We start from the raw sequence: 14857 nt of genomic DNA, 5'->3' as shown, positions 1-14857 counted from the left end.
CCATGGAAAGGAATGTTAGGCAAAAAAATAAGTTGGACATGTTTATTAAAAACTAAGTCCTGAGTGGGCTGCACAGAAGATGGTAAGCCCAGTGGTCGGCAAACTGCGGCTCGCGAGCCACATGCTGCTCACGAGCCGTGGTTTGCCACTCTGTTGACTAATGAGTTTGCCCACCACTGGGATAGGGGCTTAATCACAAGGAACAACAAAAGCCTGTAATTATTGGAATCGAGAGTCTCATCTCTGCCCAAGTTGTTAAAGCCTCTCATCCATTGTGGTCTTGCTTTTGACTCGCTGACTCAGCAGCGAGGAAATGGAAGGACATGCACACAAAGAACTTCTTGCAATTCCTTGCTAGCTTAACTTTTGATCCATACCTACTCTGTAAAGCCTTAGAAGGTCAAATGTGTGTTTTTCTGTACTTTGGAGAACGAACCATTACCAGCCTTTGGGATTCTCTTTAATGCTAATAATTAAGCTCGAATTCCTTACAAGTTATACTGGACTCCAGCATTAGTTCTTGGGAAACATTTGGAGAGCTCATACCATCAACTTGTACGTAACCTTCCTGCCTACCTGCCCGTGTGAACATACTGTTGAGTCAAAATTTGTTTGTTCATTTGTTTTTCAGAATACGGCAGGTTAGAGGGATTTCAGATGAGAAGAAACTTGCAAAACCAGACTCTTATGTTATGAACACACCCTGTAAAATATTACCATGCCAATATATGTTAATGAGCATTCATTACTTCTTGGACCTGAGCCCACTTATGCAATACTGCAATACTACTCTTAAATTTGTTTATAGATGTTATTGTTTATAATGGGAGATCCTTGAAGACAAATGCATTCCTTCAAGCCTGTCGTGAGTGTCATTCATGCCTTAGCCGAGGCACCTGTGGCAGTCCGCTGGCTCAAAGCCTGAGAATTTTTAGGCACATCACAAACTATCTGGAAAATAAGGATAACAATAGTTTCTTCATTGGACTAACTATGGGGATTAAATAACATTTGTGAATGCTATGTAAACTAACATAAAATTACCCCTCAAATTAGTTATTCTGAAGTAAATTATTCTAGCCAAAGATTAACACACCATCCATGTCTCTTCTGCATCTCCAGCACCCTGGCCCACAGGATTTTAAGCACTAAATTGAATCTACAACAGCTTGGTGCATGAGTGACACTGTGATTTTGCTTTGTAATTTAAGCAAACTTTCCCCTATCTACTTACTAACCTCCTAAATAATTTTTTCCAACCATTCCTTTCTTTGCCCCTAGAAAAATTAAATTCCGTACATTTGAAAGAAAAGGGATTTAATATCGACTGAATGCTCATTTCATATAATTCCCACAAAGTTCTTCAAGGAAGGTAATTGTTCTTTTTTCACACTTGTTGCCCTGAAGGCTCAGAGAGCTGGCGTGAGTCGCCCACAGCCACACAGCTCAGAAGTGGCGGACAGGACTCAAACTCCATTCTCAAACCCACCCCATCCTATTACCCCATGCCACCTCCCACGGGATAAGTCATCACCCAACAATCCAGTTTTTTGAGGGCACACCTTGCATTTCTTCAGTGAGTCTTGCCTGAGTCCTTCCTTTTACTACAAGGTTAAGGGGTGTGGTTCCTTTTGTGCACATGTCCAGGAGATTAAGTCCCAGTGAAATGTGTCAGCCTGCCACTCCAGGGTTTGATAGATTTTCCCAGAACAAGTATGAATGGACCAGGAAAGTTTAGGTTCTTGCTCAGTGGCCACACCCCAGGTGTCCTTCTTCTGACTTCAGGGCCACCTGTGGGTACAAGCCCAGGAGAACTGAGTCACCGTAGCCTTCTTCCACTGTCCTGTAGATAGAGCTCCTCAATAAAAACCTGCTCCCCACGAGCCTGACCAACACCCCAATTATGGATGTACTTTAGAGTCCTGAGGGGCCGTGGGCAGTTTAGCCAAATAAAGACCTGGATGATGGTTTGAATTGTAGTTTGGTGACATTAGCATTCTTGGGTCTTAGGGATCACTATTATAAAAAAGGGACAGTAATCTCCATTCTCACAAGATGTGGGGGAGAATAAAAGACCATATGCAATATGAATTTGGGAGGGGGGGGGGGGCACAACACTCAGTCCATAACAGTATAAAATATAAAGAGTAACAATGGGGAGTAACTCCTGGGCTTGTACCCACAGGTGGCCCTGGAGTCAGGCTGAGGAAGGTGAGGGTTGACCCCATTGCTATCCACTCTCCATCCCCCCATACATGGCTCTCCCATGGTTTCCAAGGTCACAGAAGCTTTGACGACTGTGATTCAGTAGGAAACAAGCAGAAGTAGGAGCCAGAAGGCCTGGGTTCTGATTTTAGCTCTGACATTAATACTATGGTCCTATTAAGATTAGATAACACTTGTGTTTCAGACACAAGGCCCAATGCACGGCAAACAAAAGGTAGAGAAAGTAAAGTTGCAGAGCTGAAACTGGTCCAGGGCTGAAAGCAACCTGTGGAGTTGGATCTTTTTTTAGTCTAAGTTCTGAGGAAGATATCACCCACCACTCAGGACTGAGCTGGGAATGGAAGCAGAATACTCTGTCCACTGGGGGTTGAGCACTTGCCAGGATGCAAATTTCCCCTCTTCAGGCTCTTCTGGGTTAGGCATTCTGGGCTGGGGACCTGACAGGCTGACGTCCCAATCCCCATTTTAACATCGGAAGGTGGATGCTTCCAGAGTTTAAGTGACTTCACAAGGTCGGGAAACCTCTAGAACTGACATTTGACCCAGGTGTGCTGGACTCTAAAGTACAACCATCTCTAATCCAAGGCTGGTACAGAGACTTGCCCTCAGGGCATTGCACTTGGCCTGTCACTCATTTCACTGCAATTATAGAGACTGGAGAGATGGGTTGCATGTAAAGCGAGTTTAGGGCACACAAAAGGGACATTTCCCTAAAGTAATGACACATCTGTTTGTTTTATAGGTGCAAGCATTGATGGTGATCTGCACATGCCCAAAATTATTACTCTTTTTTGTGTCTGTGGCTGTTCTTCCCTGTGGGGAGGATGAAGGAGTCTGGTCCATGTTCTGTTGCCCTTGTACTGAGGCCATTTTGCACCCAACATTTCCTCCATCCTTGAACCATAGCTGACACAAACCCTCATCATGACACATCCAGGGTAGACAACATACTTTGTACTCTTTAGTTATGCAAATAAGAATGGACCTGACCATTTCAAGCCAAGATGGTTACCCATTAATTCAACCAATACTTAGTAATGTCATTATACTTGGTTAAGTTTTCCTCTGTCAGTAATACCTGTCCTCTTTATAAAGTGGGCCAATAATAGAAGCTATGACTTCTCATTAAGCAAAGTTGAATATTAATCATCATGACATGCATTTCCCATTAACGAACCTACGATAGTGTCTCCCTGTGAGGCGGGAAGGAGAGGGCCACTTTTATGGCCAATGCTGTAGTCCCAATTTCTGTCTGCTATTTTTTTAGGATAACTGTTGGAGCTGGATGGCAAAGAACAGGCTGTTCAAAGAGCAGTTAAAGGCTGTGGTCATACTGAGAGCTATAGCAGCATCTGAAAGTGCTGTTTTGGACTTCCTCGAATTGTTCCTATATCTCTAAGTCCTCTGGACCCACCTAACAATTTTACATGAGTGTTGTTGTTTTTTTGTTTTTTGTTTTGTTTTTTTTTAAATATATTTTATTGATTTTTTACAGAGAGGAAGAGAGAGGGATAGAGAGTTAGAAACATCGATGAGAGAGAAACATCGATCAGCTGCCTCCTGCACACCTCCTACTGGGGATGTGCCTGCAACCAAGGTACATGCCCTTGACCGGAATCGAACGTGGGACCTTTCAGTCCGCAGGCCGACGCTCTATCCACTGAGCCAAACCAGTCAGGGCAACATGAGTGTTTTTAAATAATGTCTCCTATTTCAAAAAGCAGTTACAGTAATAATCCAAACCTGAGCAAGCTCTGATGTACATCACCTACCTTGGCTCCAGATTCCAGGCTAAGCTCCTTCCATGTATTATTTCACATCCTAACAGCTCAGCACGTTGGCTGTTCTCCATCCAATGTGATGATGAGAAGCTGAAGCAGAGGAAGGTAGGAAAGTGGCAGCAGCATAATAGTTGAGCACAATTCCAGCAGCCAAAGGTGTTTTTCATGCTTAATTCCTGAGACCTGTACCTTAGGGATGTTGGGAGACAGGCATTTCTACCACAGGAAGTGGGACTTCTAGGCCTGAGGCACTGAGCCAGCGGTGGACAGTGGACGTGGGTGGATGGGTGAACATGGCAGGGGATCAGGCATTCAGGCTCTGACGCCTTTTATTTGGTGCTGTGATCTCCTGAAAGGACATTTCCCTGTGACTGGTCACAGACATCAATTGAATGGAAAAGAGTCGTTAAAAGGAATGGGGGTATGTGAGAAAAGCTTCCATGCAAGGGACTTGAGACAAAAAGAAGCTGCCTCTCAGCCATTTGGAGATAAAAAGACTGAGGTCTCCTGGTACTGAGGGCTCATCTGGACATTCACGTAAGTCTTCTGTTTAATATTTGCAGCAGCCATCTGAAGGGATCCCATCACATAGACAAGAACTGACTCGGGGCTTCAGCAACTGTCCCCGCTTATACAGTGGCACGAGGGAGGGACGTGAGCTCATTTTCTGTCTCAAGCACTCACTGAATCGTGTTACCTTTAACTGGAAAATGACTGTATGCTCTCTGTAATGTCCTGCCTAAAATGAGTACATGATAAGCAGTGACAGCTCAATCACCCATTTGACCTTGAAGAAAAAAACTCCACTCTGATTGAATGTGATAAAATGACTTTGAGTAAAACGCAGGGAAAGGCAGCAGGTTGTGAGAAGGCAGACATTTAACTAGTCACCTGGGACACCTCCCCCTACCCAACCCCCATCCCCAGTTTACTCCTCATGTGCAAAAGAATCACATTCAGAATTGAAAGGACTTTGTATTTGGTTTAGAAGTAATGTGTCAAAACACTTGGTTATTTAACTTTAATGACAAGCACAGAATGTGCTTTCATAAAGTTTCACTTTCATTCCTACCCCGCCCCTTCTTCTCCCCCCACCCCCAGAAGCTCTGTTCAGAGTCATGTGGCCCTTTCTGGAGCATTCAATGCATTTGTAGGAGGGAAAGGCCTTTTAATTAGTACAAAGTTGAAAAAAAGACAACTCACATGGGTTGTGTGAGTTGCTTATGTTGTGCTATTCAGAACCCAGTTGACAGGTGTATGGGTTTCCCTAATCCTCTTCCTCTGATTTTCAAACACTTCTTAGGTAACTTTTCAATCTAAGGTGAAAGGGCAGTAGAAAAGAATAAAACACAAAATGAATAATCGGCCTTCCTCATGCCCGCCAGGCAAAAGATGTACCTGAGAGGTCTAATGTTTTGGATCAATAAATTGTGGGTTTTATTTAGAGACCCCTGCTGTTGGCACAAGGAGTGAAGGAGTGACAAGCAGAATCATTAGCTCATTCACTCATGGAACACTCATGCCAGGAGCTGAGCAAGCTGAGATGCAAAACTGTATGTACACAACTCCTGACCCCAAGGGACTCCTCCTCCAGGAAGCTAGAGAGAAAGGTGAAGAAGCCCAGAGAACATGCAGGTGACCCAGATTGAGAAAGAGTAGAGCAGGATGCTTCCGGAAGGACTATGGAGCTGACTCCCAGGCACCTCCATCCACTTCTCAAATGCATTGCCCCTGGGAAGGATGTGCCAGACATCCCTTCTCCATGGTTTAACCACCTTGTAACAGAAATGAAAACAAATTCATTTGTATGCTCAGATCCGTTCTGGGCATTTGGTGGTGGAAACCCCAGCACTGGTGCAGAAGTAAGGGCGCGTCTGCCAGTTATTCCTCAGGCGGAATCCCTGACAGCCAGGATATGCTCTGCAGCCAGGAAGGATGACCGGGGTGACACATTATGGGATCTAATCAACATGAGCCAGAGGGGCAATGAGGGTGGTGGTGAAGGAGCTGTGAGTATACACAGAATGTGTACACATATCATCATTGTCAAAACTTGGAAGCAGTTGCAAGCACTGACTTGAAACACACAATATGATCTGTGTCCAAAGGCCAGACACACACAAGTTTTGCTTTAAAACAACTTGCTCTCTAGCCATTCATTACAAGTGAGAAATAAAAGCACAAATATCTCACACTGAATATCAAATAAGACAAATAGCAAGCAAAAGACAGGAGCTCAAAGCAGGAGACTTTTGTGGCTGGTGAGGCCGGGGAGGCTGGCATGGCCAGGGAGGCTGGTGGGAAAAGTCAGAATATAAATTAAGTTTTGAAGACAAGGGTCCAGACTCAGGTATTATGCTTCTCTGGTAGCCTGTTAGACTCCTAGCAGGGCACCCATCACCTTGCTGACACTCACTCACTACTGTGTGAATGAATGAATGAATGAATGAATGATTTTTGCTCTCAGACCCCATGATTGGCTCACACGGAGTTCTGCCATGGCAGATTGAGAAGGAGAATGTGAGCATGACCAGAAGACAGTGGAATACAGATGTACTTCTGCCACACTTTACACAGGTGCACCTGCTATAGGGCCAAGTTCAAGTAATAAGATGGCTACATGACCTATTATGTTAGTAGAAAGAGATAGGCTGGCTTGTATTCCTGCCTTGTGCTAACTATGCCAGTTAATTGACGGCATCTCAGGTTTGTTCCCTGCAAAATGAGATGATAATGGCTGCTCTGCCCACCACAGGCTGCCTGAGGACCAAATGAGAAGCATCCTTATCACCCCTTCATAGGCTTTATCACTCAGGATGATTGCCTGCCTCAGAATCCATGTGAGCACGTATTTGTTGTAAGAAAATGGCCAGTGAGACCATTTTGCAAAAAACAAACAAACAAAAAAATAAACACTAAAAGAACAGCAACACACAGACACACACCACCACCACCACCATGACCACCATCAAAATACCTCTATAAATGTGTGACATTTTATTTTCACTCAGGACAACGAAGGCATGGAATGCATGTTCATGGGAACTATGCACATAAGAACAAGGGTGGTGGAAATAATAAACAAGCAAGCAAACATCAGTTAACTGAAGATTAAACAAAATAAAGATAATGAAATAAACCAACAAGAATATGTGAAGGTAAGTATAGGGAATTTAATTGCATAGAGTGTATATCAAATGGAAGTGGCACACAGGCCAATGCTTTATAATGTGTGAGGTATTCCATACACATAATCCATTTAATCTGAAAGAAGGTCATAAATTAAGTAAGTTTGTCATTCCTGGGGACCATGGTGAGACATCTGTCCAGTGGTAGCTTTAGCTTAGTCCACCTAATTCAGGAGAACTGGACCAGTATCTGGATGTATGGCCACTGATGAAAACGTCATTAACAATTGGGACTTCCAAGTTCTTTGTCATTTGTCAGAAACACTGTGAATTCAACTCTTTGAATCTGTTGGTCAATTCAGTTCTGCCACTGGTCAGTGTGTTCATGGCTTTTGACAGGAAATGTTTTACTCAAAGTCTTGCAGAACTTCCTTCCTGCAAGATTTCAGCAACACAGCCAGTGTTGCGAGAGGAAACGACTTTATTGATCATAAAAATACAGCATAAAGTTTCAGCTTGCCCTTCACTCAATTTACTGGAAAATTATGTTGTGGAAAATAATGAGTGAATGTTTCCTAACCCTATTTCTTTAATAATTGTTTTTTAAAAATTCAATGGGAAGACCAAGAATTCTTTTCCTGTTCTTTGTGGAGCAATAAATATCCAGCACACAATGAAATAATGACCAACTACTGATCCCTACATACCTTATCTCTAATCTTAAAACAATCCCAAAATGATTCTCATTGTCCCATCTTGGGTATGAGAAAAACAACGTTCAAAGGATTGGAATTAGTGAATCTTCTACTCTTAAGTTCCATGTGGAAGGCTCCTCTGGACACAATAGTTAAATGCCCTGTCATAGCAAATATAACTCTTAGAATTCCCCTTTAACAAGCAGTAACTCTGAGATTGTGTTACCATTAAACATTTCCAAGGAAACTCACAGCTTAAAGAAAGGGCTGCAGGATGCTTGGGCAACAATGTCCTCTTGTTCTTGTATAGTTGTCTGGCCCCCAGGTGCCACCCAGCTGGTCACTAGAATACGGACATTTTTAAAAGGAACATTCAGGGTTACCTAACTGCAGGAAGTGCAGGGGTGGGTCATGATTGATCCAGGGAGAACCAGAAGCTGCTGGCACTCCTTCCTCTCTTAAACTTCAGGAACATTTCTGGTCAGAAGGGCACTGGAACCCATAGTTCCCATTGTTGCATCCTGTTGACATACTCAAAATTTGAGTGTGTGGCTATTCCACTCAGCAAAGCTCCAGTAACCCTTTCTGCTGCGCCTCTGTCCAGACCATTTAGGACTGAGGGATGCTGCTGGGGACAAACTCAGAAATACTCGACTTTCAGAGGCCTCTTGCCCCATGAGTCCTCTCTGCTATTACCTGGCCTCCATCTTCCAACAGAGTATAAGGACAGATAGATATTTAAAACTGAAACATCATTGTCTGGCCAGTGTGGCTCAGTGGTTCAGTGTTGGCCTATGAACCAGGAGGTCACGTTCCCGGTCAGTGCACATGCCCGGGTTTCGGCTTGATCCCCAGTGTAGGGTGTGCAGGAGGCAGCCATCCATGATTCTCTCTCATCATTGATATTTCTCTCTCTCTCTCCCTTTCCTTTCTTCTATGACATCAATAAAATATACATTAAAAAATAAAATCTGTAGCAAACACTAATTTTTTTTAAAAAATTACTTTAAATAATTTATATATCTCAGTTTTGCCCAAAGGCAATTTTATCTTGAAGAGTTAATTTTTTACAGTTTAAATATACATAGGTCTCATGGTGAGCAGCAGGCTTGCTCTGACTTTTGAGCTTGTGAATAAATGACCTATTTTGGGGAGGATGGTATATCTTATGAGTGAAGATGGGGGTGAAAGTGAAGACGTTTTTACATTCATTCCCCTGTGAAAGGGGCAGTAGGGCACACTGCCATTACTGCCATCTTACCTGTCCCATGTGCTTTCATCTCTTCACCAACACGAGGAGAAAAATGACACCGGGTAATGTCACCTGCTTTTACACTGAGCTAATTGATAATGCCAGCGCATGTCATTACCTACCTTGCACATCTGCAGGAAAGTCTTGCACAACTCAAATGAGATGTGGTAATGTGAAACTTAAGCAATGGAGGGGGACGGAGCTATGCTTAGCTGGTAAATGCAAGTCATAGATAAATGTGCTTGGGCATCTAGCAAATACAACCTTCAGAAAAAGCTGATATGTGGTGTGGTACACAGTAATCTATTATCTAAGCAGCTAAACCTTTTAAATAGTTACTAGTTGTTTGTTCATGGCAGCTTTGAATTGGGGGCTCTTCATTTAAGGAACAATCCTAGATCATGTGGTGTGGTTTTTTGTTTTGTTTTTGGCATGGGTTATGTACAGGGAAGTCAGTACAAAGCTATTTGGAGAGGGACTCAGTGACTATGGGCATGTTAGTTATATCTGTCTGTTATTGAAAATTCTTTGGTAACTGCTCAGCCCAGTGTGGTTCCTATCAGGACATGTGGTACCCAGATTCCTTCTCCTCTTTGTCTCTTTCCATTCACAGTTGTTTAGAGAATTCTCATTAAAATTACTTAGAGGGAAAGAGAACATGTTATAAAATAAATCTAGTTAAATACACTTTGTTGTATTGCCTCATTTGGGTGATGCATGACCCTAATTTTCCTCTCTTTGTGTCTTAACTACGTACATTAGGTGATGCTTGCCAATTAATGCAGGATGTCACATCCCCAATTGTGTTCTCTATCTTCTTAAACATTAAAAATAAATACATGCCATCTGTCTCATATCTTGAAAGCAATTCAAAATGGTTACTTTGTTTGCTCAGAATTACAGCACAGTTTATAGCTTTAGTGCTTCTGAATTGTAAGAAAGTTGTCTCCATTTCATAAATGTAACTTCATTTTAAGGTGAATTCGACAGGCTCTTGTGGGAACCTGGGTGAGACAGAAAGCAGTGTTCAGTGGTGATTAAAACCTTGGTCTTTTGCCATTTGAGAGCCCTGGATTGGATGCTTGCCTGCAGCTAAGTGATCTAGGGAAAGCAGCTTCACTTTCTGAAGGTTCAATATTCCTCATGTGTGAAATGGGAATGGTACCTACCATGTGGCATTTTATAGACACACACACACACACACACACACACACACACACACACACAGATATGACATATTGCCTTACCCAGTTCCTGGTTAAGGCACAAGAAGTAGTAGATATCACCATCTTCATTATCACCCAATTTGGGGAGAGGAAGAATGTAGTTGGGGAAGGAGGGTTGTTAAAAAATAGCTCATGGTGCCATAAGGTTAGGACCTAAGAAAGGGGTTACATATGAAAGCTATGTTCTTTCTCCACAGCAACCACGATACAAAGGTAAACAACTTGACTCTAGTTACCTCCACCACTGTTTGTACACACAGGTGTGTGGACTAAGATTGGGGGGGGGGGGAGTGGTGCGGATTATGACAGACTTGGATCTGCAATGGCTACAATGGCACTTTTAAAAGAGGGCTTTTGTTTGTTTGTTTATTTTTGAAATAAAATGATGGCATGCTATAAAGCACCAAATGCCTGAATAATTTAACTATAATTAAAGGGGCAAAGGACAATCTGAGAACTTTCTGTTTCTGTTCTGAGTCAGAGCAATTCTCTCAACAATCCTTTCTACTGTAGCACATGAGAAAGCTTTCTAGATCTGAGCTGAGTATCCGTAGATGGTGAACCTATAATTTTAAGTCCACCCTATTCTCATAGACCACAGAATTGTAGTGCTATATAAAATGCTAGATGCATGTGACCTAGCTCAAAATATTTCAGCAATAAGAAAGTGGAGGTCCATTGTAGCTCAGCAAATTGTCCAAGAGCACACAGCAACTAGTTAGAATGGGAACATTTCCTGTCTTTGAGCTAGCTAGGTTTCAAAAAATTTGTTAAGCAGACTGAAATTTTTTATACTTCTATAAATATGCTGGATTTACAGCTGATTCCTTGCACAACAGTTCTCCTAACAGCCTTATTTGAACATAACTGAGCTGTTCGGCATAGTCTGCACATGACAAAGTGGTCAAGTCTTACCAGTAGCCGAGAATGCATTATCAAGCCTTTATTTAGCCATACAGTCAGGGCAATCCAACTATTAGTCATCCTGACATGTGTTTCAGAACACAACACACCCATGAGTCCTGGCCAAATTTTCATCAGCTTCCTCCACCCTCCCACACCACAACTCCTCCTGAATTGCTGATATTTTTACTGCAGTTCTAGAAAGCCACTTAACATTGGGGATTCATTTAAAAATTCCGCTCCCCAATTATAAAATTAAAAGCAACTAGTGTAAAGTCTGCACATCTAGCAAAATGAAGATCTGCTATGAAGAGAAGTCAAAATAAAATGTGAGAACTTCCTCAATTAAGAACATTAAGAAGCTTTCCCATGGAAATTTCCACCATCCTATAGCCCCTTCTGGAAAGCACACATTGCTTTTACCTATCACTACTGATTAGCTTAATATGGCTCGAAAATGGACTTGCAGATAAACCGATGCTACTAACACGCAGTAAAACTGGGACCAAGATCTAAGGCTACTTACATGAAACCCTTCTAAAAATTCAAAAGCGGACTATTTATTTTTAAACTCTACATTGAATGTATCCCATTAGCCTTTAAAGAAAAAGATACAAAATTATCTGGTGATATGTAAACAACCTCTTACTTTATACCCTGTCTTACTGGTCTACCAGGGAAGGCAGGGGGTATGGAAGGGTGGGTTGTAGAAAGCCAGGACAGTTTTGGGGCCTGCTGTCCCTCCTCTGTCATTTTTGCCTTCCTCTGTGACAATTCCATCAGGTGTGTGGGCCAGGTCAGAGTAGGCTGGCCTTGATCTAACTGCTTAACTGGAATAGAGCTGCTGGAGCACAAGAAAGGGAAAGGGAGCATTCAAGTTTGTCATTGTACAGATGCCTCTGCAGTGTATTCCCCAGGCTTTAGTGAGGAAGATAAAACACAGGAGCAACCATTTTCCTACTGTGCCCCAAAGCCTAAGACTGGAGGTTGCTTTAAGGGAATTCAGTGCATTTCAGGGGAGCAACATTAGGCTGTTCTTTGCACATTAGCTCCCAGGTCAGGCTGTGAAGCTGGAAGGAAGGGACTAGGCTGGCAAGAGGCTTTCGGAGTTGCACAAGGGACATTTCCCAAGGTTGACTAATAGAGCAGGAATTTGTTTCATCGCCCCCCCCTCCCCGCCCCACCCCAAGGAAAAACCAAGCAGAGTCGAGTTCCTGATAAGAATTCTTTTATGTTATTCCAATAAAAAATACATTCATACAGAAATATAACAATCTTGCAAAAAACAATTTCAAATAAAATCTTGTAAAACAAAATTTTACAAAAATCTTACAAAGATTTTTTAGATAACAGGGTGCTTCAAAAAAAAAAAGAAATTTCACTAATAGAAATTTTTTTTTAATGTCAAGCAAAAAGTTTCTGCTTGATTGAGGCTCAGTTATCACCTGAACAGAATATAATTCTTTATGTACTTGCTTATTATGAAAATTACAGGCATTGATATACACGGCACCCAGCCCCACCCAATCAAACAACTCCATGGTGTTTCATAAGTGAGACAAGCCAGTGCAAGTTGTGTGTGTTTTTTTTTTCCTTTTTGTCTTTTGTTTACCTTCTTACTTAATGGAATTGTTATGGCTAGGCGCACAGCAGGGCCAAAAAAGGAGTTTTCCAAAATCCAGCAAATCAAATGCCTGGATTTTGAATTGCCAAAAGTGCATTTTCCCCCTTAGCAAAATGAAATGAGTTCTTTAGGTAAGTGTATTCATCAGCCCAGATAAAAAACCAGTTATTCGAGCTTTCATCATTGCTCATTTCCAGGAAGATCAAACAAAATACCAGCCCAGCCAGACTCACATGTGTATATATATGTATATATATATAAAAAAAGATCCACACCCACAAGCCAGCAGCTGGATGAAATATCAGCTGTCCACACTGTGGTGTGCCAATTCAGGGAAATTATTCATTAGAAAAATGGGAAGAATTTATGTGCTAAAAAAAAAATTTTCATCTGCATAAAAAGTGTTCTAAAAAAATCCCTGTAATTAGCTGACTCTTAGATCTTCTAATAAGGCTGAAATTAAAAATCAAAACAATAGTGTGTCTGAGACCAACTTGTGGGCTAGTATTCCGTTAATGCCAATTTTGAGTGGCCAACAGTACCCTGTTCCAGACCTGCCAGTAAGATGAGCAAAGTCAGCAGTCTGGAACAGAGACCTTGCCAAGAGTCTGTAGCAAATCATTAAATTAAAGATAAAGCCTTTATAAAAGTTATAGTTTTCATTTTTACCTCCTTTATGGCCATTTTGAAATATTTCTTCACAGGCTGTGAAATTTTCTAGCTAAACATCTAATTTCTCCTTAAAAAAATATTTATATATTATATATATATGTATATATATATATATATACACACACACACAAACATATACATACTATACACACAAATATACATACACAAGAATTCTGCCCACTTTTAAAAAATTAATATACTTTCTGTATTACCAACAAATAGCTAGATAGGTATGTGAAACTTGTGCCTTTTAAGCAAATACATTAACATTGTTTTTTTATACTTCTGTATCTTTAATATGCGTGAAAATATTACATATTAAATACAGCCGGTGTGTGATCTATACAATTGTTGTGCAAAGTCTATATGAAAAGTCTCGTGGTGGCAGAAATGGTCAGGTTTTTCAATTATCATGTGTTTTCCATTTTAACACTGATGGTCAAGTTATGTAAAATATTGAGTAAATACTGACTTGTTTGGGGGGGTTTTAATCTCTCTATTTGTTTTTGTGAAGGAGGACTTTAAAGAGATTTTTTTCTGTATTTTACATTGATACAGTACAATGCCAGGTGAAAAAAGAGCCTTAATAAAGCATGCATCACCCATACCCCTGTATGAGACCCCCACATAAGGGGCCACTTGCATAAGGCACCATTATTAAGATCTACAGTGCATTAACAGCTAGAAAACCAGAAATTAGTCCTCAAGGCATAAATAAGAGAAACATAGCTGCATGAGAAAACACTTTCTAAGCTTTAGTGGTTTTATCCACCCAACTGAGAAAATTTTAGGTTCTTAGTCTAATGTACCATTAGACCAGGAGTTCCCAGCCCTTGCATTCTTGACACCCAGTGGGTGTCCAATGTCTTGAAGGGCATCACTAAATTTCCAAAAAGGTCATCAAATTCAGAATCATTTATAAAACAATACTATGTTGCACACCACCTTTCTGGAAGGGGAGTGTTACAAAATCGAAGGGGAGAGAAATTGTGTATTGCCAGGCCCAAATGGCTAGGGATCACTGATTTCAACAAATTGTATCTTAGCTGCTCAGTAACTGGAATCAAAATTGTAGTTCTGATTTAAAAATGGAAAAGCAGAAAATTCCCTAGACCATGCATTACTTTTGTCTTATAAGGAAAGGTTACCATTGTGTTATATTTGTAAATACACAGCTTATACAAAGGGTAACAAATGAGCTGTTGTAGCCAGTAGAACAAGCTACTTGACACATTGCACGTTTTGTAGCTGCACCAGACGCCAATGTTCCTCTCACACAGGAGGGCTCCCCCTCCCACATACACTCGCCACACAGGGTTCTGACCACTCACACTCCGCCCTCCATATTTT

Source organism: Plecotus auritus, assembly GCF_963455305.1.
Source record: "Plecotus auritus genome assembly, chromosome: 1".
Taxonomy (NCBI): Eukaryota; Metazoa; Chordata; class Mammalia; order Chiroptera; family Vespertilionidae; genus Plecotus; species Plecotus auritus.
Note: the sequence above shows the minus strand (reverse complement) of the source record.